The sequence below is a fragment of the Delphinus delphis genome, unplaced genomic scaffold (assembly GCF_949987515.2).
Source record: "Delphinus delphis unplaced genomic scaffold, mDelDel1.2 scaffold_48, whole genome shotgun sequence".
NCBI classification, from domain to species: domain Eukaryota; kingdom Metazoa; phylum Chordata; class Mammalia; order Artiodactyla; family Delphinidae; genus Delphinus; species Delphinus delphis.
In genome coordinates, this window is record NW_027192669.1 from 680,113 (window position 1) to 706,656 (window position 26,544).

Consider the following 26,544-nt stretch of genomic DNA (forward strand, 5'->3'; position numbering starts at 1 on the left):
CTGATGACACAGATTTCATTGCTGAGTGATATTGCTTTGTAAGTAAATACCACAACATGTTTATCCATTTTTCTCTTTCTGCGATGTTGAACTTGTACTGTAAACGAGGTTCTTGTAAACAGAGCCGTTCCAAACTTTGGGGTGGCTGTGTCTTTTTGATTTTAATTTCCCTAAGCTATAGGACCATAAGTGGAAGTGCCCTAGGTTCTGTTGATTTGTTTTTTAGATGTTTCAGGAAACACCATACACTTCTCCCGAGTGGTTGTTGGCAATTTACATCCCGCCCATCAGCATAACAAGGCTGCCAGTTCTCCATGGCCTGTCCTGCCTTTCTGGATTTTACACTTTTTTCAGATGGCCCTTTTGACCGGGGGGAAGTGAGACTTCATTGTAGTGCAGATTTCCTTTGCAAGCTTGCTTGGTTGGCCAAAAAGGGCGTATGCGTTTTTTCCTGAATATATTCAGGAAAAAACGCATACACACTTTTTGGCCAAGTGCATCATTGTGGACATTCTGCCTCTTTTCCTATGCTTTCAATGCAATTCCAGTCTACCTCCTGAAATCGGTTTCCTGCAATTCTGCCCCGCTTTCAAGTCCTCTTGGCAGCCTTACTTCAGTCTATTTTTGGACGATAGCTGTCATTTATAACTCTGCAGGTTTGTGAATTACAGTGCCCCTGAGCTCCTTTCTTCAACTCGCTTTCTTTTGAGCTGGCCGCAACACCGCAGGATGGCTTCAGGCCCTAATCTGGTTCCGGTACGGCACGCTGAGCCTTTGGTTATTTCCTCTTCCTGGTGGGAAATGAGAGTTAAATTTGCCCGTCCAGACACCTCCAGCTAGCCTCTCATTGGTTCTCGCTATTCCTGTTCATCTTCCGCAGAAATTGCAAACTGGGCCAAACAGGAGGTTAAAGGCGCTGACTCTCCAAGTGGGGAGAGTGTTAGTAAAGCGTCTGGAATGTTGCACCCGAGTACCAGGGGAGGAAAACTGAGACATATTTGAACACGTCTCCCGTTCACATGGTTGATCATACTGAGGTTCCACATGCATGTTTTAGCTGAAGGAAGAATACCTTAAACCTGGAGAGTTGAGACTCGTGTAATGGGTACCATGCAATATGACTTCAAAGGGTCTTCATTTGCTCACCGAACCTCTCCAATCCTATCACTGCTGCGTTTATGCCCCTGTACACATGCTTGATTCTCTTTTGGAGACATAGCAATCCATAGGTTTTACGATACTTACTAGTCAGGTACATTCTTAGGCGTTTAATATGCGGTGTTGAGTCCATTTCGTTGAGCAAGGAGTAGCTCTTGTCTATTCCATATTTGACTTAAGGAACTTTATCTGTGCTCATTTCAATCTCTGGTTTTATGCAGCACCCCAACTCACCTTTACCCTTAAGCAAGCATAAGTTGGTTTTCTAAATTTGAGACCCTGTTCTGTTCTGTAATTCAGTTCCTGTGTAGCCAAGTTTACATTCCGTGTATTACTGATATCTTATGATGTTTCTTTTTCTGTGTGACTTATTTCAGTTAGAATCATCATACCTGAATCCACTCATTGTGATGCTAAGGGCCTGATGACATAGATTTCATTGCTGAGTGATATTGCTTTGTAAGTAAATACCACAACTTCTTTATCCATTTTTCACTTTCTGCGATGTTGAACTTGTACTGTAAACGAGTTTCTTGTAAACACAGGCGTCCCAAACTTTGGGGTGGCTGTGTCTTTTTGATTTTAATTTCCCTAAGTTATAGGACCATAAGTGGCAGTGCCCTAGGCTCTGTTGCTTTGTTTTTTAGATGTTTCAGGAAACACCATACACTTCTCCCGAGTGTCTGTTGGCAATTTACATCCCGCCCATCAGCATAACAAGGCTCCCAGTTCTCCATGGCCTGTCCTGCCTTTCTGGATTTTACACTTTCTTCAGATGGCCCTTTTGACCGGGGGGAAGTGAGACTTCATTGTAGTGCAGATTTCCTTTGCAAGCTTGCTTGGTTGGCCAAAAAGGGCGTATGCGTTTTTTCCTGAATATATTCAGGAAAAAACGCATACACCCTTTTTGGCCAAGTGCATCATTGTGGACGTTCTGCCTCTTTTCCTATGCTTTCAATGCAATTCCAGTCTACCTCCTGAAATCGGTTTCCTGCAATTCTGCCCCGCTTTCAAGTCCTCTTGGCAGCCTTACTTCAGTCTATTTTTGGACGATAGCTGTCATTTATAACTCTGCAGGTTTGTGAATTACAGTGCCCCTGAGCTCCTTTCTTCAACTCGCTTTCTTTTGAGCTGGCCGCAACACCGCAGGATGGCTTCAGGCCCTAAACTGGTTCCGGTACGGCACGCTGAGCCTTTGGTTATTTCCTCTTCCTGGTGGGAAATGAGAGTTAAATTTGCCCGTCCAGACACCTCCAGCTAGCCGCTCATTGGTTCTCGCTATTCCTGTTCATCTTCCGCAGAAATTGCAAACTGGGACAAACAGGAGGTTAAAGGCGCTGACTCTCCAAGTGGGGAGAGTGTTAGTAAAGCGTCTGGAATGTTGCACCCGAGTACCAGGGGAGGAAAACTGAGACATATTTAAACACGTCTCCCGTTCACATGGTTGATCATACTTAGGTTCCACATGCATGTTTTAGCTGAAGGAAGTATACCTTAAACCTGGAGAGTTGAGACTCGTGTAATGGGTACCATGCAATATGACTTCAAAGGGTCTTCATTTGCTCACCGAACCTCTCCAATCCTATCACTGCTGCGTTTATGCCCCTGTACACATGCTTGATTCTCTTTCGGAGACATAGCAATCCATAGGTTTTAAGATACTTACTAGTCAGGTACATTCTTAGGCGTTTAATATGCGGTGTTGAGTCCATTTCGTTGAGCAAGGAGTAGCTCTTGTCTATTCCATATTTGGCTTAAGGAACTTTATCTGTGCTCATTTCAATCTCTGGTTTTATGCAGCACCCCAACTCACCTTTACCCTTAAGCAAGTATAAGTTGGTTTTCTAAATTTGAGACCCTGTTCTGTTCTGTAATTCAGTTCCTGTGTAGCCAAGTTTACATTCCGTGTATTACTGATATCTTATGATGTTTCTTTTTCTGTGTGACTTATTTCAGTTAGAATCATCATACCTGAATCCACTCATTTTGCTGCTAAGGGCCTGATGACACAGATTTCATTGCTGAGTGATATTGCTTTGTAAGTAAATACCACAACTTCTTTATCCATTTTTCACTTTCTGCGATGTTGAACTTGTACTGTAAACGAGGTTCTTGTAAACAGAGTCGTTCCAAACTTTGGGGTGGCTGTGTCTTTTTGATTTTAATTTCCCTAAGCTATAGGACCATAAGTGGAAGTGTCCTCGGTTCTGTTGCTTTGTTTTTTAGATGTTTCAGGAAACACCATACACTTCTCCCGAGTGGTTGTTGGCAATTTACATCCCGCCCATCAGCATAACAAGGCTCCCAGTTCTCCATGGCCTGTCCTGCCTTTCTGGATTTTACACTTTTTTCAGATGGCCCTTTTGACCGGGGGGAAGTGAGACTTCATTGTAGTGCAGATTTCCTTTGCAAGCTTGCTTGGTTGGCCAAAAAGGGCGTATGCGTTTTTTCCTGAATATATTCAGGAAAAAACGCATACGCCCTTTTTGGCCAAGTGCATCATTGTGGACGTTCTGCCTCTTTTCCTATGCTTTCAATGCAATTCCAGTCTACCTCCTGAAATCGGTTTCCTGCAATTCTGCCCCGCTTTCAAGTCCTCTTGGCAGCCTTACTTCAGTCTATTTTTGGACGATAGCTGTCATTTATAACTCTGCAGGTTTGTGAATTACAGTGCCCCTGAGCTCCTTTCTTCAACTCGCTTTTTTGTGAGCTGGCCGCAACACCGCAGGATGGCTTCAGGCCCTAATCTGGTTCCGGCACGGCACGCTGAGCCTTTGGTTATTTCCTCTTCCTGGTGGGAAATGAGAGTTAAATTTGCCCGTCCAGACACCTCCAGCTAGCCTCTCATTGGTTCTCGCTATTCCTGTTCATCTTCCGCAGAAATTGCAAACTGGGCCAAACAGGAGGTTAAAGGCGCTGACTCTCCAAGTGGGGAGAGTGTTAGTAAAGCGTCTGGAATGTTGCACCCGAGTACCAGGGGAGGAAAACTGAGACATATTTGAACACGTCTCCCGTTCACATGGTTGATCATACTTAGGTTCCACATGCATGTTTTAGCTGAAGGAAGAATACCTTAAACCTGGAGAGTTGAGACTCGTGTAATGGGTACCATGCAATATGACTTCAAAGGGTCTTCATTTGCTCACCGAACCTCTCCAATCCTATCACTGCTGCGTTTATGCCCCTGTACACATGCTTGATTCTCTTTTGGAGACATAGCAATCCATAGGTTTTACGATACTTACTAGTCAGGTACATTCTTAGGCGTTTAATATGCGGTGTTGAGTCCATTTCGTTGAGCAAGGAGTAGCTCTTGTCTATTCCATATTTGACTTAAGGAACTTTATCTGTTCTCATTTCAATCTCTGGTTTTATGCAGCACCCCAACTCACCTTTACCCTTAAGCAAGCATAAGTTGGTTTTCTAAATTTGAGACCCTGTTCTGTTCTGTAATTCAGTTCCTGTGTAGCCAAGTTTACATTCCGTGTATTACTGATATCTTATGATGTTTCTTTTTCTGTGTGACTTATTTCAGTTAGAATCATCATACCTGAATCCACTCATTGTGATGCTAAGGGCCTGATGACATAGATTTCATTGCTGAGTGATATTGCTTTGTAAGTAAATACCACAACTTCTTTATCCATTTTTCACTTTCTGCGATGTTGAACTTGTACTGTAAACGAGGTTCTTGTAAACAGAGGCGTCCCAAACTTTGGGGTGGCTGTGTCTTTTTGATTTTAATTTCCCTAAGCTATAGGACCATAAGTGGCAGTGCCCTAGGCTCTGTTGCTTTGTTTTTTAGATGTTTCAGGAAACACCATACACTTCTCCCGAGTGTCTGTTGGCAATTTACATCCCGCCCATCAGCATAACAAGGCTCCCAGTTCTCCATGGCCTGTCCTGCCTTTCTGGATTTTACACTTTTTTCAGATGGCCCTTTTGACCGGGGGGAAGTGAGACTTCATTGTAGTGCAGATTTCCTTTGCAAGCTTGCTTGGTTGGCCAAAAAGGGCGTATGCGTTTTTTCCTGAATATATTCAGGAAAAAACGCATACACCCTTTTTGGCCAAGTGCATGATTGTGGACGTTCTGCCTCTTTTCCTATGCTTTCAATGCAATTCCAGTCTACCTCCTGAAATCGGTTTCCTGCAATTCTGCCCCGCTTTCAAGTCCTCTTGGCAGCCTTACTTCAGTCTATTTTTGGACGATAGCTGTCATTTATAACTCTGCAGGTTTGTGAATTACAGTGCCCCTGAGCTCCTTTCTTCAACTTGCTTTCTTGTGACCTGGCCGCAACACCGCAGGATGGCTTCAGGCCCTAATCTGGTTCCGGCACGGCACGCTGAGCCTTTGGTTATTTCCTCTTCCTGTTGGGAAATGAGAGTTAAATTTGCCCGTCCAGACATCTCCAGCTAGCCTCTCATTGGTTCTCGCTATTCCTGTTCATCTTCCGCAGAAATTGCAAACTGGGCCAAACAGGAGGTTAAAGGCGCTGACTCTCCAAGTGGGGAGAGTGTTAGTAAAGCGTCTGGAATGTTGCACCCGAGTAGCAGGGGAGGAAAACTGAGACATATTTGAACACGTCTCCCAATCACATGGTTGATCATACTCTGGGTTCCACATGCATGTTTTAGCTGAAGGAAGAATACCTAAAACCTGGGTAGTTGAAACCCGTGGAATGGGCACCATGCAATATGACTTCAAAGGGTCTGCATTTGCTCACCGAACCTCTCCAATCCTATCACTGCTGCGTTTATGCCCCTGTACACATGCTTGATTCTCTTTCGGAGACATAGCAATCCATAGGTTTTAAAATACTTACTAGTCAGGTACATTCTTAGGCGTTTAATATGCGGTGTTGAGTCCATTTCGTTGAGCAAGGAGTAGCTCTTGTCTATTCCATATTTGGCTTAAGGAACTTTATCTGTACTCATTTCAATCTCTGGTTTTATGCAGCACCCCAACTCACCTTTCCCCTTAAGCAAGCATAAGTTGGTTTTCTAAATTTGAGACCCTGTTCAGTTTTGGAATGCAGTTCCTGTGTAGCCAAGTTTACATTCCGTGTATTAGTGATATCTTATGATGTTTCTTTTTCTGTGTGACTTATTTCAGTTAGAATCATCGTACCTGAATCCACTCATTATGTTGCTACGGGCCTGATGACATAGATTTCATTGATGAGTGATACTGCATTGTATGTAAGTACCACAAGTTCTTTATCCATTTTTCACTTTCTGTGATATTGAACTTGTACGGTAAACGAGGTTCTTGTAAACGGAGGCATCCCAAACTTTGGGGTGGCTGTGTCTTTTTTATTTTAATTTCCCTAAGCTATAGGACCATAAGTGGAAGTGCCCTAGGCTCTGTTGCTTTGTTTTTTAGATGTTTCAGGAAACACCATACACTTCTCCCGAGTGTCTGTTGGCAATTTACATCCCGCCCATCAGCATAACAAGGCTCCCAGTTCTCCATGGCCTGTCCTGCCTTTCTGGATTTTACACTTTTTTCAGATGGCCCTTTTGACCGGGGGGAAGTGAGACTTCATTGTAGTGCAGATTTCCTTTGCAAGCTTGCTTGGTTGGCCAAAAAGGGCGTATGCGTTTTTTCCTGAATATATTCAGGAAAAAACGCATACGCCCTTTTTGGCCAAGTGCATCATTGTGGACGTTCTGCCTCTTTTCCTATGCTTTCAATGCAATTCCAGTCTACCTCCTGAAATCGGTTTCCTGCAATTCTGCCCCGCTTTCAAGTCCTCTTGGCAGCCTTACTTCAGTCTATTTTTGGACGATAGCTGTCATTTATAACTCTGCAGGTTTGTGAATTACAGTGCCCCTGAGCTCCTTTCTTCAACTCGCTTTCTTGTGACCTGGCCGCAACACCGCAGGATGGCTTCAGGCCCTAATCTGGTTCCGGTACGGCACGCTGAGCCTTTGGTTATTTCCTCTTCCTGGTGGGAAATGAGAGTTAAATTTGCCCGTCCAGACACCTCCAGCTAGCCTCTCATTGGTTCTCGCTATTCCTGTTCATCTTCCGCAGAAATTGCAAACTGGGCCAAACAGGAGGTTAAAGGCGCTGACTCTCCAATTGTGGAGAGTGTTAGTAAAGCGTCTGGAATGTTGCACCCGAGTACCAGGGGAGGAAAACTGAGACATATTTGAACACGTCTCCCGTTCACATGGTTGATCATACTTGGGTTCCACATGCATGATTTAGCTGAAGGAAGAATACCTTAAACCTGGGTAGTTGAAACCCGTGGAATGGGTACCATGCAATATGACTTCAAAGGGTCTTCATTTGCTCACCGAACCTCTCCAATCCTATCACTGCTGCGTTTATGCCCCTGTACACATGCTTGATTCTCTTTCGGAGACATAGCAATCCATAGGTTTTAAGATACTTACTAGTCAGGTACATTCTTAGGCGTTTAATATGGGGTGTTGAGTCCATTTCGTTGAGCAAGGAGTAGGTCTTGTCTATTCCATATTTGGCTTAAGGAACTTTATCTGTGCTCATTTCAATCTCTGGTTTTATGCAGCACCCCAACTCACCTTTACCCTTAAGCAAGAATAAGTTGGTTTTCTAAATTTGAGACCCTGTTCTGTTCTGTAATTCAGTTCCTGTGTAGCCAAGTTTACATTCCGTGTATTACTGATATCTTATGATGTTTCTTTTTCTGTGTGACTTATTTCAGTTAGAATCATCATACCTGAATCCACTCATTGTGCTGCTAAGTGCCTGATGACACAGATTTCATTGCTGAGTGATATTGCTTTGTAAGTAAATACCACAACTTCTTTATCCATTTTTCACTTTCTGCGATGTTGAACTTGTACTGTAAACGAGGTTCTTGTAAACAGAGCCGTTCCATACTTTGGGGTGGCTGTGTCTTTTTAATTTTAATTTCCCTAAGCTATAGGACCATAAGTGGAAGTGCCCTAGGTTCTGTTGCTTTGTTTTTTAGATGTTTCAGGAAACACCATACACTTCTCCCGAGTGGTTGTTGGCAATTTACATCACGCCCATCAGCATAACAAGGCTCCCAGTTCTCCATGGCCTGTCCTGCCTTTCTGGATTTTACACTTTTTTCAGATGGCCCTTTTGACCGGGGGGAAGTGAGACTTCATTGTAGTGCAGATTTCCTTTGCAAGCTTGCTTGGTTGGCCAAAAAGGGCGTATGCGTTTTTTCCTGAATATATTCAGGAAAAAACGCATACGCCCTTTTTGGCCAAGTGCATCATTGTGGACGTTCTGCCTCTTTTCCTATGCTTTCAATGCAATTCCAGTCTACCTCCTGAAATCGGTTTCCTGCAATTCTGCCCCGCTTTCAAGTCCTCTTGGCAGCCTTACTTCAGTCTATTTTTGGACGATAGCTGTCATTTATAACTCTGCAGGTTTGTGAATTACAGTGCCCCTGAGCTCCTTTCTTCAACTTGCTTTCTTGTGACCTGGCCGCAACACCGCAGGATGGCTTCAGGCCCTAATCTGGTTCCGGCACGGCACGCTGAGCCTTTGGTTATTTCCTCTTCCTGGTGGGAAATGAGAGTTAAATTTGCCCGTCCAGACACCTCCAGCTAGCCTCTCATTGGTTCTCGCTATTCCTGTTCATCTTCCGCAGAAATTGCAAACTGGGCCAAACAGGAGGTTAAAGGGACTGACTCTCCAAGTGGGGAGAGTGTTAGTAAAGCGTCTGGAATGTTGCACCCGAGTACCAGGGGAGGAAAACTGAGACATATTTGAACACGTCTCCCGATCACATGGTTGATCATACTCTGGGTTCCACATGCATATTTTAGCTGAAGGAAGAATACCTAAAACCTTGGTAGTTGAAACCCGTGGAATGGGTACCATGCAATATGACTTCAAAGGGTCTTCATTTGCTCACCGAACCTCTCCAATCCTATCACTGCTGCGTTTATGCCCCTGTACACATGCTTGATTCTCTTTCGGAGACATAGCAATCCATAGGTTTTAAGATACTTACTAGTCAGGTACATTCTTAGGCGTTTAATATGCGGTGTTGAGTCCATTTCGTTGAGCAAGGAGTAGCTCTTGTCTATTCCATATTTGGCTTAAGGAACTTTATCTGTGCTCATTTCAATCTCTGGTTTTATGCAGCACCCCAACTCACCTTTCCCCTTAAGCAAGCATAAGTTGGTTTTCTAAATTTGAGACCCTGTTCAGTTTTGGAATGCAGTTCCTGTGTAGCCAAGTTTACATTCCGTGTATTACTGATATCTTATGATGTTTCTTTTTCTGTGTGACTTATTTCAGTTAGAATCATCGTACCTGAATCCACTCATTATGCTGCTACGGGCCTGATGACATAGATTTCATTGATGAGTGATACTGCATTGTATGTAAGTACCACAAGTTCTTTATCCATTTTTCACTTTCTGTGATATTGAACTTGTACTGTAAACGAGGTTCTTGTAAACAGAGGCGTCCCAAACTTTGGGGTGGCTGTGTCTTTTTGATTTTAATTTCCCTAAGCTATAGGACCATAAGTGGCAGTGCCCTAGGCTCTGTTGCTTTGTTTTTTAGATGTTTCATTAAACACCATACACTTCTCCTGAGTGTCTGTTGGCAATTTACAAACCGCCCATCAGCATAACAAGGCTCCCAGTTCTCCATGGCCTGTCCTGCCTTTCTGGATTTTACACTTTTTTCAGATGGCCCTTTTGACCGGGGGGAAGTGAGACTTCATTGTAGTGCAGATTTCCTTTGCAAGCTTGCTTGGTTGGCCAAAAAGTGTGTATGCGTTTTTTCCTGAATATATTCAGGAAAAAACGCATACGCCCTTTTTGGCCAAGTGCATCATTGTGGACGTTCTGCCTCTTTTCCTATGCTTTCAATGCAATTCCAGTCTACCTCCTGAAATCGGTTTCCTGCAATTCTGCCCCGCTTTCAAGTCCTCTTGGCAGCCTTACTTCAGTCTATTTTTGGACGATAGCTGTCATTTATAACTCTGCAGGTTTGTGAATTACAGTGACCCTGAGCTCCTTTCTTCAACTCGCTTTCTTGTGACCTGGCCGCAACACCGCAGGATGGCTTCAGGCCCTAATCTGGTTCCGGTACGGCATGCTGAGCCTTTCGTTATTTCCACTTCCTGGTGGGAAATGAGAGTTAAATTTGCCCGTCCAGACACCTCCAGCTAGCCTCTCATTGGTTCTCGCTATTCCTGTTCATCTTCCGCAGAAATTGCAAACTGGGCCAAACAGGAGGTTAAAGGCGCTGACTCTCCAAGTGGGGAGAGTGTTAGTAAAGCGTCTGGAATGTTGCACCCGAGTACCAGGGGAGGAAAACTGAGACATATTTGAACACATCTCCCGATCACATGGTTGATCATACTCTGGGTTCCACATGCATGTTTTAGCTGAAGGAAGAATACCTAAAACCTGGGTAGTTGAAACCCGTGGAATGGGTACCATGCAATATGACTTCAAAGGGTCTTCATTTGCTCACCGAACCTCTCCAATCCTATCACTGCTGCGTTTATGCCCCTGTACACATGCTTGATTCTCTTTCGGAGACATAGCAATCCATAGGTTTTAAGATACTTACTAGTCAGGTACATTCTTAGGCGTTTAATATGCGGTGTTGAGTCCATTTCGTTGAGCAAGGAGTAGCTCTTGTCTATTCCATATTTGGCTTAAGGAACTTTATCTGTGCTCATTTCAATCTCTGGTTTTATGCAGCAACCCAACTCACCTTTCCCCTTAAGCAAGCATAAGTTGGTTTTCTAAATTTGAGAACCTGTTCTGTTTTGGAATTCAGTTCCTGTGTAGCCAAGTTTCCATTCCGTGTATTAGTGATATCTTATGATGTTTCTTTTTCTGTGTGACTTATTTCAGTTAGAATCATCGTACCTGAATCTACTCATTATGCTGCTACGGGCCTGATGACATAGATTTCATTGCTGAGTGATACTGCATTGTACGTAAGTACCACTAGTTCTTTATCCATTTTTCAATTTCTGCCATGTTGAACTTGTACTGTAAACGAGGTTCTTGTAAACAGAGCTGTTCCAAACTTTGGGGTGGCTGTGTCTTTTTGATTTTAATTTCCCTAAGCTATAGGACCATAAGTGGAAGTGCCCTAGGCTCTGTTGCTTTGTTTTTTAGATGTTTCAGGAAACACCATACACTTCTCCCACGTGTCTGTTGGCAATTTACATCCCGCCCATCAGCATAACAAGGCTCCCAGTTCTCAATGGCCTGTTGCTTTTCTGGATTTTACTTTTTTCAGATGGCCCTTTTGACCGAGGGGAAGTGAGACTTCATTGTAGTGCAGATTTCCTTTGCAAGCTTGCTTGGTTGGCCAAAAAGGGCGTATGCGTTTTTTCCTGAATATATTCAGGAAAAAACGCATACGCACTTTTTGGCCAAGTGCATCATTGTGGACGTTCTGCCTCATTTCCTATGCTTTCAATGCAATTCCAGTCTACCTCCTGAAATCGGTTTCCTGCAATTCTGCCCCGCTTTCAAGTCCTCTTGGCAGCCTTACTTCAGTCTATTTTTGGACGATAGCTGTCATTTATAACTCTGCAGGTTTGTGAATTACAGTGCCCCTGAGCTCCTTTCTTCAACTCGCTTTCTTGTGACCTGGCCGCAACACCGCAGGATGGCTTCAGGCCCTAATCTGGTTCCGGCCCGGCATGCTGAGCCTTTGGTTAATTCCTCTTCCTGGTGGGAAATGAGAGTTAAATTTGCCCGTCCAGACACCTCCAGCTAGCCTCTCATTGGTTCTCGCTATTCCTGTTCATCTTCCGCAGAAATTGCAAACTGGGCCAAACAGGAGGTTAAAGGGACTGACTCTCCAAGTCGGGAGAGTGTTAGTAAAGCGTCTGGAATGTTGCACCCGAGTACCAGGGGAGGAAAACTGAGACATATTTGAACACGTCTCCCGTTCACATGGTTGATCATACTCTGGGTTCCACATGCATGTTTTAGCTGAAGGAAGAATACCTTAAACCTGGAGAGTTGAGACCCGTGTAATGGGTACCATGCAATATGACTTCAAAGGGTCTTCATTTGCTCACCGAACCTCTCCAATCCTATCACTGCTGCGTTTATGCCCCTGTACACATGCTTGATTCTCTTTCGGAGACATAGCAATCCATAGGTTTTAAGATACTTACTAGTCAGGTACATTCTTAGGCGTTTAATATGCGGTGTTGAGTCCATTTCGTTGAGCAAGGAGTAGCTCTTGTCTATTCCATATTTGACTTAAGGAACTTTATCTGTGCTCATTTCAATCTCTGGTTTTATGCAGCACCCCAACTCACCTTTACCCTTAAGCAAGCATAAGTTGGTTTTCTAAATTTGAGACCCTGTTCTGTTCTGTAATTCAGTTCCTGTGTAGCCAAGTTTCCATTCCGTGTATTACTGATATCTTATGATGTTTCTTTTTCTGTGTGACTTACTTCAGTTAGAATCATCATACCTGAATCCACTCATTGTGCTGCTAAGGGCCTGATGACACAGATTTCATTGCTGAGTGATATTGCTTTGTAAGTAAATACCACAACTTCTTTATCCATTTTTCACTTTCTGCGATGTTGAACTTGTACTGTAAACGAGGTTCTTGTAAACAGAGGCGTCCCAAACTTTGGGGTGGCTGTGTCTTTTTGATTTTAATTTCCCTAAGCTATAGGACCATAAGTGGAAGTGCCCTAGGCTCTGTTGCTTTGTTTTTTAGATGTTTCAGGAAACACCATACACTTCTCCCGAGTGGTTGTTGGCAATTTACATCCCGCCCATCAGCATAACAAGGCTCCCAGTTCTCCATGGCCTGTCCTGCCTTTCTGGATTTTACACTTTTTTCAGATGGCCCTTTTGACCTGGGGGAAGTGAGACTTCATTGTAGTGCAGATTTCCTTTGCAAGCTTGCTTGGTTGGCCAAAAAGGGCGTATGCGTTTTTTCCTTAATATATTCAGGAAAAAACGCATACGCCCTTTTTGGCCAAGTGCATCATTGTGGACGTTCTGCCTCTTTTCCTATGCTTTCAATGCAATTCCAGTCTACCTCCTGAAATCGGTTTCCTGCAATTCTGCCCCGCTTTCAAGTCCTCTTGGCAGCCTTACTTCAGTCTATTTTTGGACGATAGCTGTCATTTATAACTCTGCAGGTTTGTGAATTACAGTGCCCCTGAGCTCCTTTCTTCAACTCGCTTTCTTGTGACCTGGCCGCAACACCGCAGGATGGCTTCAGGCCCTAATCTGGTTCCGGCACGGCACGCTGAGCCTTTGGTTATTTCCTCTTCCTGGTGGGAAATGAGAGTTAAATTTGCCCGTCCAGACACCTCCAGCTAGCCTCTCATTGGTTCTCGCTATTCCTGTTCATCTTCCGCAGAAATTGCAAACTGGGCCAAACAGGAGGTTAAAGGCGCTGACTCTCCAAGTGGGGAGAGTGTTAGTAAAGCGTCTGGAATGTTGCACCCGAGTACCAGGGGAGGAAAACTGAGACATATTTGAACACGTCTCCCGTTCACATGGTTGATCATACTGAGGTTCCACATGCATGTTTTAGCTGAAGGAAGAATACCTTAAACCTGGAGAGTTGAGACTCGTGTAATGGGTACCATGCAATATGACTTCAAAGGGTCTTCATTTGCTCACCGAACCTCTCCAATCCTATCACTGCTGCGTTTATGCCCCTGTACACATGCTTGATTCTCTTTTGGAGACATAGCAATCCATAGGTTTTACGATACTTACTAGTCAGGTACATTCTTAGGCGTTTAATATGCGGTGTTGAGTCCATTTCGTTGAGCAAGGAGTAGCTCTTGTCTATTCCATATTTGACTTAAGGAACTTTATCTGTGCTCATTTCAATCTCTGGTTTTATGCAGCACCCCAACTCACCTTTACCCTTAAGCAAGCATAAGTTGGTTTTCTAAATTTGAGACCCTGTTCTGTTCTGTAATTCAGTTCCTGTGTAGCCAAGTTTACATTCCGTGTATTACTGATATCTTATGATGTTTCTTTTTCTGTGTGACTTATTTCAGTTAGAATCATCATACCTGAATCCACTCATTGTGATGCTAAGGGCCTGATGACATAGATTTCATTGCTGAGTGATATTGCTTTGTAAGTAAATACCACAACTTCTTTATCCATTTTTCACTTTCTGCGATGTTGAACTTGTACTGTAAACGAGGTTCTTGTAAACACAGGCGTCCCAAACTTTGGGGTGGCTGTGTCTTTTTGATTTTAATTTCCCTAAGTTATAGGACCATAAGTGGCAGTGCCCTAGGCTCTGTTGCTTTGTTTTTTAGATGTTTCAGGAAACACCATACACTTCTCCCGAGTGTCTGTTGGCAATTTACATCCCGCCCATCAGCATAACAAGGCTCCCAGTTCTCCATGGCCTGTCCTGCCTTTCTGGATTTTACACTTTCTTCAGATGGCCCTTTTGACCGGGGGGAAGTGAGACTTCATTGTAGTGCAGATTTCCTTTGCAAGCTTGCTTGGTTGGCCAAAAAGGGCGTATGCGTTTTTTCCTGAATATATTCAGGAAAAAACGCATACACCCTTTTTGGCCAAGTGCATCATTGTGGACGTTCTGCCTCTTTTCCTATGCTTTCAATGCAATTCCAGTCTACCTCCTGAAATCGGTTTCCTGCAATTCTGCCCCGCTTTCAAGTCCTCTTGGCAGCCTTACTTCAGTCTATTTTTGGACGATAGCTGTCATTTATAACTCTGCAGGTTTGTGAATTACAGTGCCCCTGAGCTCCTTTCTTCAACTCGCTTTCTTTTGAGCTGGCCGCAACACCGCAGGATGGCTTCAGGCCCTAAACTGGTTCCGGTACGGCACGCTGAGCCTTTGGTTATTTCCTCTTCCTGGTGGGAAATGAGAGTTAAATTTGCCCGTCCAGACACCTCCAGCTAGCCGCTCATTGGTTCTCGCTATTCCTGTTCATCTTCCGCAGAAATTGCAAACTGGGACAAACAGGAGGTTAAAGGCGCTGACTCTCCAAGTGGGGAGAGTGTTAGTAAAGCGTCTGGAATGTTGCACCCGAGTACCAGGGGAGGAAAACTGAGACATATTTAAACACGTCTCCCGTTCACATGGTTGATCATACTTAGGTTCCACATGCATGTTTTAGCTGAAGGAAGTATACCTTAAACCTGGAGAGTTGAGACTCGTGTAATGGGTACCATGCAATATGACTTCAAAGGGTCTTCATTTGCTCACCGAACCTCTCCAATCCTATCACTGCTGCGTTTATGCCCCTGTACACATGCTTGATTCTCTTTCGGAGACATAGCAATCCATAGGTTTTAAGATACTTACTAGTCAGGTACATTCTTAGGCGTTTAATATGCGGTGTTGAGTCCATTTCGTTGAGCAAGGAGTAGCTCTTGTCTATTCCATATTTGGCTTAAGGAACTTTATCTGTGCTCATTTCAATCTCTGGTTTTATGCAGCACCCCAACTCACCTTTACCCTTAAGCAAGTATAAGTTGGTTTTCTAAATTTGAGACCCTGTTCTGTTCTGTAATTCAGTTCCTGTGTAGCCAAGTTTACATTCCGTGTATTACTGATATCTTATGATGTTTCTTTTTCTGTGTGACTTATTTCAGTTAGAATCATCATACCTGAATCCACTCATTTTGCTGCTAAGGGCCTGATGACACAGATTTCATTGCTGAGTGATATTGCTTTGTAAGTAAATACCACAACTTCTTTATCCATTTTTCACTTTCTGCGATGTTGAACTTGTACTGTAAACGAGGTTCTTGTAAACAGAGTCGTTCCAAACTTTGGGGTGGCTGTGTCTTTTTGATTTTAATTTCCCTAAGCTATAGGACCATAAGTGGAAGTGTCCTCGGTTCTGTTGCTTTGTTTTTTAGATGTTTCAGGAAACACCATACACTTCTCCCGAGTGGTTGTTGGCAATTTACATCCCGCCCATCAGCATAACAAGGCTCCCAGTTCTCCATGGCCTGTCCTGCCTTTCTGGATTTTACACTTTTTTCAGATGGCCCTTTTGACCGGGGGGAAGTGAGACTTCATTGTAGTGCAGATTTCCTTTGCAAGCTTGCTTGGTTGGCCAAAAAGGGCGTATGCGTTTTTTCCTGAATATATTCAGGAAAAAACGCATACGCCCTTTTTGGCCAAGTGCATCATTGTGGACGTTCTGCCTCTTTTCCTATGCTTTCAATGCAATTCCAGTCTACCTCCTGAAATCGGTTTCCTGCAATTCTGCCCCGCTTTCAAGTCCTCTTGGCAGCCTTACTTCAGTCTATTTTTGGACGATAGCTGTCATTTATAACTCTGCAGGTTTGTGAATTACAGTGCCCCTGAGCTCCTTTCTTCAACTCGCTTTTTTGTGAGCTGGCCGCAACACCGCAGGATGGCTTCAGGCCCTAATCTGGTTCCGGTACGGCACGCTGAGCCTTTGGTGATTTCCTCTTCCTGGTGGGAAATGAGAGTTAAATTTGCCCGTCCAGACACCTCCAGCTAGCCTCTCATTGGTTCTCGCTATTCCTGTTCATCTTCCGCAGAAATTGCAAACTGGGCCAAACAGGAGGTTAAAGGCGCTGACTCTCCAAGTGGGGAGAGTGTTAGTAAAGCGTCTGGAATGTTGCACCCGAGTACCAGGGGAGGAAAACTGAGACATATTTGAACACGTCTCCCGTTCACATGGTTGATCATACTTAGGTTCCACATGCATGTTTTAGCTGAAGGAAGAATACCTTAAACCTGGAGAGTTGAGACTCGTGTAATGGGTACCATGCAATATGACTTCAAAGGGTCTTCATTTGCTCACCGAACCTCTCCAATCCTATCACTGCTGCGTTTATGCCCCTGTACACATGCTTGATTCTCTTTTGGAGACATAGCAATCCATAGGTTTTACGATACTTACTAGTCAGGTACATTCTTAGGCGTTTAATATGCGGTGTTGAGTCCATTTCGTTGAGCAAGGAGTAGCTCTTGTCTATTCCATATTTGACTTAAGGAACTTTATCTGTTCTCATTTCAATCTCTGGTTTTATGCAGCACCCCAACTCACCTTTACCCTTAAGCAAGCATAAGTTGGTTTTCTAAATTTGAGACCCTGTTCTGTTCTGTAATTCAGTTCCTGTGTAGCCAAGTTTACATTCCGTGTATTACTGATATCTTATGATGTTTCTTTTTCTGTGTGACTTATTTCAGTTAGAATCATCATACCTGAATCCACTCATTGTGATGCTAAGGGCCTGATGACATAGATTTCATTGCTGAGTGATATTGCTTTGTAAGTAAATACCACAACTTCTTTATCCATTTTTCACTTTCTGCGATGTTGAACTTATACTGTAAACGAGGTTCTTGTAAACAGAGGCGTCCCAAACTTTGGGGTGGCTGTGTCTTTTTGATTTTAATTTCCCTAAGCTATAGGACCATAAGTGGCAGTGCCCTAGGCTCTGTTGCTTTGTTTTTTAGATGTTTCAGGAAACACCATACACTTCTCCCGAGTGTCTGTTGGCAATTTACATCCCGCCCATCAGCATAACAAGGCTCCCAGTTCTCCATGGCCTGTCCTGCCTTTCTGGATTTTACACTTTTTTCAGATGGCCCTTTTGACCGGGGGGAAGTGAGACTTCATTGTAGTGCAGATTTCCTTTGCAAGCTTGCTTGGTTGGCCAAAAAGGGCGTATGCGTTTTTTCCTGAATATATTCAGGAAAAAACGCATACACCCTTTTTGGCCAAGTGCATGATTGTGGACGTTCTGCCTCTTTTCCTATGCTTTCAATGCAATTCCAGTCTACCTCCTGAAATCGGTTTCCTGCAATTCTGCCCCGCTTTCAAGTCCTCTTGGCAGCCTTACTTCAGTCTATTTTTGGACGATAGCTGTCATTTATAACTCTGCAGGTTTGTGAATTACAGTGCCCCTGAGCTCCTTTCTTCAACTTGCTTTCTTGTGACCTGGCCGCAACACCGCAGGATGGCTTCAGGCCCTAATCTGGTTCCGGCACGGCACGCTGAGCCTTTGGTTATTTCCTCTTCCTGTTGGGAAATGAGAGTTAAATTTGCCCGTCCAGACATCTCCAGCTAGCCTCTCATTGGTTCTCGCTATTCCTGTTCATCTTCCGCAGAAATTGCAAACTGGGCCAAACAGGAGGTTAAAGGCGCTGACTCTCCAAGTGGGGAGAGTGTTAGTAAAGCGTCTGGAATGTTGCACCCGAGTAGCAGGGGAGGAAAACTGAGACATATTTGAACACGTCTCCCAATCACATGGTTGATCATACTCTGGGTTCCACATGCATGTTTTAGCTGAAGGAAGAATACCTAAAACCTGGGTAGTTGAAACCCGTGGAATGGGCACCATGCAATATGACTTCAAAGGGTCTGCATTTGCTCACCGAACCTCTCCAATCCTATCACTGCTGCGTTTATGCCCCTGTACACATGCTTGATTCTCTTTCGGAGACATAGCAATCCATAGGTTTTAAAATACTTACTAGTCAGGTACATTCTTAGGCGTTTAATATGCGGTGTTGAGTCCATTTCGTTGAGCAAGGAGTAGCTCTTGTCTATTCCATATTTGGCTTAAGGAACTTTATCTGTACTCATTTCAATCTCTGGTTTTATGCAGCACCCCAACTCACCTTTCCCCTTAAGCAAGCATAAGTTGGTTTTCTAAATTTGAGACCCTGTTCAGTTTTGGAATGCAGTTCCTGTGTAGCCAAGTTTACATTCCGTGTATTAGTGATATCTTATGATGTTTCTTTTTCTGTGTGACTTATTTCAGTTAGAATCATCGTACCTGAATCCACTCATTATGTTGCTACGGGCCTGATGACATAGATTTCATTGATGAGTGATACTGCATTGTATGTAAGTACCACAAGTTCTTTATCCATTTTTCACTTTCTGTGATATTGAACTTGTACGGTAAACGAGGTTCTTGTAAACGGAGGCATCCCAAACTTTGGGGTGGCTGTGTCTTTTTTATTTTAATTTCCCTAAGCTATAGGACCATAAGTGGAAGTGCCCTAGGCTCTGTTGCTTTGTTTTTTAGATGTTTCAGGAAACACCATACACTTCTCCCGAGTGTCTGTTGGCAATTTACATCCCGCCCATCAGCATAACAAGGCTCCCAGTTCTCCATGGCCTGTCCTGCCTTTCTGGATTTTACACTTTTTTCAGATGGCCCTTTTGACCGGGGGGAAGTGAGACTTCATTGTAGTGCAGATTTCCTTTGCAAGCTTGCTTGGTTGGCCAAAAAGGGCGTATGCGTTTTTTCCTGAATATATTCAGGAAAAAACGCATACGCCCTTTTTGGCCAAGTGCATCATTGTGGACGTTCTGCCTCTTTTCCTATGCTTTCAATGCAATTCCAGTCTACCTCCTGAAATCGGTTTCCTGCAATTCTGCCCCGCTTTCAAGTCCTCTTGGCAGCCTTACTTCAGTCTATTTTTGGACGATAGCTGTCATTTATAACTCTGCAGGTTTGTGAATTACAGTGCCCCTGAGCTCCTTTCTTCAACTCGCTTTCTTGTGACCTGGCCGCAACACCGCAGGATGGCTTCAGGCCCTAATCTGGTTCCGGTACGGCACGCTGAGCCTTTGGTTATTTCCTCTTCCTGGTGGGAAATGAGAGTTAAATTTGCCCGTCCAGACACCTCCAGCTAGCCTCTCATTGGTTCTCGCTATTCCTGTTCATCTTCCGCAGAAATTGCAAACTGGGCCAAACAGGAGGTTAAAGGCGCTGACTCTCCAATTGTGGAGAGTGTTAGTAAAGCGTCTGGAATGTTGCACCCGAGTACCAGGGGAGGAAAACTGAGACATATTTGAACACGTCTCCCGTTCACATGGTTGATCATACTTGGGTTCCACATGCATGATTTAGCTGAAGGAAGAATACCTTAAACCTGGGTAGTTGAAACCCGTGGAATGGGTACCATGCAATATGACTTCAAAGGGTCTTCATTTGCTCACCGAACCTCTCCAATCCTATCACTGCTGCGTTTATGCCCCTGTACACATGCTTGATTCTCTTTCGGAGACATAGCAATCCATAGGTTTTAAGATACTTACTAGTCAGGTACATTCTTAGGCGTTTAATATGGGGTGTTGAGTCCATTTCGTTGAGCAAGGAGTAGGTCTTGTCTATTCCATATTTGGCTTAAGGAACTTTATCTGTGCTCATTTCAATCTCTGGTTTTATGCAGCACCCCAACTCACCTTTACCCTTAAGCAAGAATAAGTTGGTTTTCTAAATTTGAGACCCTGTTCTGTTCTGTAATTCAGTTCCTGTGTAGCCAAGTTTACATTCCGTGTATTACTGATATCTTATGATGTTTCTTTTTCTGTGTGACTTATTTCAGTTAGAATCATCATACCTGAATCCACTCATTGTGCTGCTAAGTGCCTGATGACACAGATTTCATTGCTGAGTGATATTGCTTTGTAAGTAAATACCACAACTTCTTTATCCATTTTTCACTTTCTGCGATGTTGAACTTGTACTGTAAACGAGGTTCTTGTAAACAGAGCCGTTCCATACTTTGGGGTGGCTGTGTCTTTTTAATTTTAATTTCCCTAAGCTATAGGACCATAAGTGGAAGTGCCCTAGGTTCTGTTGCTTTGTTTTTTAGATGTTTCAGGAAACACCATACACTTCTCCCGAGTGGTTGTTGGCAATTTACATCACGCCCATCAGCATAACAAGGCTCCCAGTTCTCCATGGCCTGTCCTGCCTTTCTGGATTTTACACTTTTTTCAGATGGCCCTTTTGACCGGGGGGAAGTGAGACTTCATTGTAGTGCAGATTTCCTTTGCAAGCTTGCTTGGTTGGCCAAAAAGGGCGTATGCGTTTTTTCCTGAATATATTCAGGAAAAAACGCATACGCCCTTTTTGGCCAAGTGCATCATTGTGGACGTTCTGCCTCTTTTCCTATGCTTTCAATGCAATTCCAGTCTACCTCCTGAAATCGGTTTCCTGCAATTCTGCCCCGCTTTCAAGTCCTCTTGGCAGCCTTACTTCAGTCTATTTTTGGACGATAGCTGTCATTTATAACTCTGCAGGTTTGTGAATTACAGTGCCCCTGAGCTCCTTTCTTCAACTTGCTTTCTTGTGACCTGGCCGCAACACCGCAGGATGGCTTCAGGCCCTAATCTGGTTCCGGCACGGCACGCTGAGCCTTTGGTTATTTCCTCTTCCTGGTGGGAAATGAGAGTTAAATTTGCCCGTCCAGACACCTCCAGCTAGCCTCTCATTGGTTCTCGCTATTTCTGTTCATCTTCCGCAGAAATTGCAAACTGGGCCAAACAGGAGGTTAAAGGGACTGACTCTCCAAGTGGGGAGAGTGTTAGTAAAGCGTCTGGAATGTTGCACCCGAGTACCAGGGGAGGAAAACTGAGACATATTTGAACACGTCTCCCGATCACATGGTTGATCATACTCTGGGTTCCACATGCATATTTTAGCTGAAGGAAGAATACCTAAAACCTTGGTAGTTGAAACCCGTGTAATGGGTACCATGCAATATGACTTCAAAGGGTCTTCATTTGCTCACCGAACCTCTCCAATCCTATCACTGCTGCGTTTATGCCCCTGTACACATGCTTGATTCTCTTTCGGAGACATAGCAATCCATAGGTTTTAAGATACTTACTAGTCAGGTACATTCTTAGGCGTTTAATATGCGGTGTTGAGTCCATTTCGTTGAGCAAGGAGTAGCTCTTGTCTATTCCATATTTGGCTTAAGGAACTTTATCTGTGCTCATTTCAATCTCTGGTTTTATGCAGCACCCCAACTCACCTTTCCCCTTAAGCAAGCATAAGTTGGTTTTCTAAATTTGAGACCCTGTTCAGTTTTGGAATGCAGTTCCTGTGTAGCCAAGTTTACATTCCGTGTATTACTGATATCTTATGATGTTTCTTTTTCTGTGTGACTTATTTCAGTTAGAATCATCGTACCTGAATCCACTCATTATGCTGCTACGGGCCTGATGACATAGATTTCATTGATGAGTGATACTGCATTGTATGTAGGTACCACAAGTTCTTTATCCATTTTTCACTTTCTGTGATATTGAACTTGTACTGTAAACGAGGTTCTTGTAAACAGAGGCGTCCCAAACTTTGGGGTGGCTGTGTCTTTTTGATTTTAATTTCCCTAAGCTATAGGACCATAAGTGGCAGTGCCCTAGGCTCTGTTGCTTTGTTTTTTAGATGTTTCATTAAACACCATACACTTCTCCTGAGTGTCTGTTGGCAATTTACAAACCGCCCATCAGCATAACAAGGCTCCCAGTTCTCCATGGCCTGTCCTGCCTTTCTGGATTTTACACTTTTTTCAGATGGCCCTTTTGACCGGGGGGAAGTGAGACTTCATTGTAGTGCAGATTTCCTTTGCAAGCTTGCTTGGTTGGCCAAAAAGTGTGTATGCGTTTTTTCCTGAATATATTCAGGAAAAAACGCATACGCCCTTTTTGGCCAAGTGCATCATTGTGGACGTTCTGCCTCTTTTCCTATGCTTTCAATGCAATTCCAGTCTACCTCCTGAAATCGGTTTCCTGCAATTCTGCCCCGCTTTCAAGTCCTCTTGGCAGCCTTACTTCAGTCTATTTTTGGACGATAGCTGTCATTTATAACTCTGCAGGTTTGTGAATTACAGTGCCCCTGAGCTCCTTTCTTCAACTCGCTTTCTTGTGACCTGGCCGCAACACCGCAGGATGGCTTCAGGCCCTAATCTGGTTCCGGTACGGCATGCTGAGCCTTTCGTTATTTCCACTTCCTGGTGGGAAATGAGAGTTAAATTTGCCCGTCCAGACACCTCCAGCTAGCCTCTCATTGGTTCTCGCTATTCCTGTTCATCTTCCGCAGAAATTGCAAACTGGGCCAAACAGGAGGTTAAAGGCGCTGACTCTCCAAGTGGGGAGAGTGTTAGTAAAGCGTCTGGAATGTTGCACCCGAGTACCAGGGGAGGAAAACTGAGACATATTTGAACACATCTCCCGATCACATGGTTGATCATACTCTGGGTTCCACATGCATGTTTTAGCTGAAGGAAGAATACCTAAAACCTGGGTAGTTGAAACCCGTGGAATGGGTACCATGCAATATGACTTCAAAGGGTCTTCATTTGCTCACCGAACCTCTCCAATCCTATCACTGCTGCGTTTATGCCCCTGTACACATGCTTGATTCTCTTTCGGAGACATAGCAATCCATAGGTTTTAAGATACTTACTAGTCAGGTACATTCTTAGGCGTTTAATATGCGGTGTTGAGTCCATTTCGTTGAGCAAGGAGTAGCTCTTGTCTATTCCATATTTGGCTTAAGGAACTTTATCTGTGCTCATTTCAATCTCTGGTTTTATGCAGCAACCCAACTCACCTTTCCCCTTAAGCAAGCATAAGTTGGTTTTCTAAATTTGAGAACCTGTTCTGTTTTGGAATTCAGTTCCTGTGTAGCCAAGTTTCCATTCCGTGTATTAGTGATATCTTATGATGTTTCTTTTTCTGTGTGACTTATTTCAGTTAGAATCATCGTACCTGAATCTACTCATTATGCTGCTACGGGCCTGATGACATAGATTTCATTGCTGAGTGATACTGCATTGTACGTAAGTACCACTAGTTCTTTATCCATTTTTCAATTTCTGCCATGTTGAACTTGTACTGTAAACGAGGTTCTTGTAAACAGAGCTGTTCCAAACTTTGGGGTGGCTGTGTCTTTTTGATTTTAATTTCCCTAAGCTATAGGACCATAAGTGGAAGTGCCCTAGGCTCTGTTGCTTTGTTTTTTAGATGTTTCAGGAAACACCATACACTTCTCCCACGTGTCTGTTGGCAATTTACATCCCGCCCATCAGCATAACAAGGCTCCCAGTTCTCAATGGCCTGTTGCTTTTCTGGATTTTACTTTTTTCAGATGGCCCTTTTGACCGAGGGGAAGTGAGACTTCATTGTAGTGCAGATTTCCTTTGCAAGCTTGCTTGGTTGGCCAAAAAGGGCGTATGCGTTTTTTCCTGAATATATTCAGGAAAAAACGCATACGCCCTTTTTGGCCAAGTGCATCATTGTGGACGTTCTGCCTCATTTCCTATGCTTTCAATGCAATTCCAGTCTACCTCCTGAAATCGGTTTCCTGCAATTCTGCCCCGCTTTCAAGTCCTCTTGGCAGCCTTACTTCAGTCTATTTTTGGACGATAGCTGTCATTTATAACTCTGCAGGTTTGTGAATTACAGTGCCCCTGAGCTCCTTTCTTCAACTCGCTTTCTTGTGACCTGGCCGCAACACCGCAGGATGGCTTCAGGCCCTAATCTGGTTCCGGCCCGGCATGCTGAGCCTTTGGTTAATTCCTCTTCCTGGTGGGAAATGAGAGTTAAATTTGCCCGTCCAGACACCTCCAGCTAGCCTCTCATTGGTTCTCGCTATTCCTGTTCATCTTCCGCAGAAATTGCAAACTGGGCCAAACAGGAGGTTAAAGGGACTGACTCTCCAAGTCGGGAGAGTGTTAGTAAAGCGTCTGGAATGTTGCACCCGAGTACCAGGGGAGGAAAACTGAGACATATTTGAACACGTCTCCCGTTCACATGGTTGATCATACTCTGGGTTCCACATGCATGTTTTAGCTGAAGGAAGAATACCTTAAACCTGGAGAGTTGAGACCCGTGTAATGGGTACCATGCAATATGACTTCAAAGGGTCTTCATTTGCTCACCGAACCTCTCCAATCCTATCACTGCTGCGTTTATGCCCCTGTACACATGCTTGATTCTCTTTCGGAGACATAGCAATCCATAGGTTTTAAGATACTTACTAGTCAGGTACATTCTTAGGCGTTTAATATGCGGTGTTGAGTCCATTTCGTTGAGCAAGGAGTAGCTCTTGTCTATTCCATATTTGACTTAAGGAACTTTATCTGTGCTCATTTCAATCTCTGGTTTTATGCAGCACCCCAACTCACCTTTACCCTTAAGCAAGCATAAGTTGGTTTTCTAAATTTGAGACCCTGTTCTGTTCTGTAATTCAGTTCCTGTGTAGCCAAGTTTCCATTCCGTGTATTACTGATATCTTATGATGTTTCTTTTTCTGTGTGACTTACTTCAGTTAGAATCATCATACCTGAATCCACTCATTGTGCTGCTAAGGGCCTGATGACACAGATTTCATTGCTGAGTGATATTGCTTTGTAAGTAAATACCACAACTTCTTTATCCATTTTTCACTTTCTGCGATGTTGAACTTGTACTGTAAACGAGGTTCTTGTAAACAGAGGCGTCCCAAACTTTGGGGTGGCTGTGTCTTTTTGATTTTAATTTCCCTAAGCTATAGGACCATAAGTGGAAGTGCCCTAGGCTCTGTTGCTTTGTTTTTTAGATGTTTCAGGAAACACCATACACTTCTCCCGAGTGGTTGTTGGCAATTTACATCCCGCCCATCAGCATAACAAGGCTCCCAGTTCTCCATGGCCTGTCCTGCCTTTCTGGATTTTACACTTTTTTCAGATGGCCCTTTTGACCTGGGGGAAGTGAGACTTCATTGTAGTGCAGATTTCCTTTGCAAGCTTGCTTGGTTGGCCAAAAAGGGCGTATGCGTTTTTTCCTGAATATATTCAGGAAAAAACGCATACGCCCTTTTTGGCCAAGTGCATCATTGTGGACGTTCTGCCTCTTTTCCTATGCTTTCAATGCAATTCCAGTCTACCTCCTGAAATCGGTTTCCTGCAATTCTGCCCCGCTTTCAAGTCCTCTTGGCAGCCTTACTTCAGTCTATTTTTGGACGATAGCTGTCATTTATAACTCTGCAGGTTTGTGAATTACAGTGCCCCTGAGCTCCTTTCTTCAACTCGCTTTCTTGTGACCTGGCCGCAACACCGCAGGATGGCTTCAGGCCCTAATCTGGTTCCGGCACGGCACGCTGAGCCTTTGGTTATTTCCTCTTCCTGGTGGGAAATGAGAGTTAAATTTGCCCGTCCAGACACCTCCAGCTAGTCTCTCATTGGTTCTCACTATTCCTGTTCATCTTCCGCAGAAATTGCAAACTGGGCCAAACAGGAGGTTAAAGGCGCTGACTCTCCAAGTGGGGAGAGTGTTAGTAAAGCGTCTGGAATGTTGCACCCGAGTACCAGGGTACGAAAACTGAGACATATTTGAACACGTCTCCCGTTCACATGGTTGATCATACTTGGGTTCCACATGCATGTTTTAGCTGAAGGAAGAATACCTTAAACCTGGAGAGTTAAGACCCGTGTAATGGGTACCATGCAATATGACTTCAAAGGGTCTTCATTTGCTCACCGAACCTCTCCAATCCTATCACTGCTGCGTTTATGCCCCTGTACACATGCTTGATTCTCTTTCGGAGACATAGCAATCCATAGGTTTTAAGATACTTACTAGTCAGGTACATTCTTAGGCGTTTAATATGCGGT